Here is a 1,179-nt window from a genome sequence, read left to right as displayed (position 1 = left end):
AGTAAGATGGGAAGGAGCGGGCAGACATCAATTAGGAGCTGGTCTGTAAACCGCTATAGGCAGATCGGCCAAAGACCTGAGAACTCTGGGAGTAGCCACTGGTTATGTTTCCCACGCTGGTGAAACTGAGCCGTGTCTCCTCACCTTCCAACAGTTTCCTATAAGCTGCAATTTCAATATCTAAGGCCATCTTCACATTGAGGAGGTCTTGATATTCTTTTAGGTATCTTGCCATTTCACTCTTTGTGGTTCTCAATTCATTTTCCAATTTGTTGATTGTGTCCTGCATAGCACTAATGTCCGCGTTTTGTTTGTCCTCCAGCTCCTGCAGCTGTTTCTCCAGTGCTTCGTTCATACCCCGACAAGCTTCGATCTCTAGGGTCTTGGCCTTGAGCAGACGTCGGCTCTCGGACACCTCGTCTTTTGCAGCATGCACGGCGTCGGTGTTCTTAGCTGCGCTCTCGGTTAGAACTGTGAAGCGGCTCTTGAACCATTCTTCAGCGTTCTGCATGTTCTTGGCGGCCAGCTTCTCATACTGCGCGCTGATGTCCTTGAGCACGGCGGAGAGGTCGGGCTTGGTCGACACGTCCATCTCCACGGAGATGCTCGTACTGGATCTGCGCCTGCAGCTCGGCGATCTCCTCTTCGTGCACTTTCTTCAGAAAAGCTCCTCTTCGTGCACTTTCTTCAGAAAAGCGATTTCGTCCGTCAGACTGTCGATGCGCTTTTCGAGTTCCGCGCGGGAGAGAGCAGCCTCGTCGGCACCTTTGCGTGCCTCCATCAGCCGGCCCTCTGCATCCTCACCGCTCAACATCTCCTCTTCATAGCGCGCCTGCAGGTTGCGCAGCGTCTCTGCTTTGCTTATCTTGAGTCTCTTTCTTTCCATATAAAGTTTGTAATTGTTTTTACCATCTCTTTGAAGAATGTCGATGGAATCTGGATTGGGATTGCATTATATGTGTAAATTGCTTTGGACAGTATTGACATTTTCATAATGCTAAGTATTCCTATCCAAGAGCATGGTACATTCTTTCATTTTTGTAGGTCTCTTTTGGTTTCTTGTGGTACTGTTTTGTAGTTTTCTTTGTATAAATCCTTTTGTTTCTCTGGTTACATTTATTCCTAGATGTTTTATCCTTTGGGTGGCTCTTGTAAATGGTATTGTTTTCCTAATGTCCT

General features: G+C 47.4%; 1 pseudogene; it reads right to left on the bottom strand.

The window, feature by feature from the left end:
• Position 1: 1 nt before the first annotated feature.
• Positions 2–847, bottom strand: LOC102811206 (annotated as a pseudogene).
• Positions 848–1,179: the final 332 nt, after the last annotated feature.

This window comes from Chrysochloris asiatica, unplaced genomic scaffold, assembly GCF_000296735.1.
Source record: "Chrysochloris asiatica unplaced genomic scaffold, ChrAsi1.0 scaffold00036, whole genome shotgun sequence".
Lineage (NCBI taxonomy): Eukaryota > Metazoa > Chordata > Mammalia > Afrosoricida > Chrysochloridae > Chrysochloris > Chrysochloris asiatica.
The sequence above is the reverse complement of the archived record's forward strand: the minus strand, read 5'-3'. Positions and strand labels throughout refer to the sequence as shown.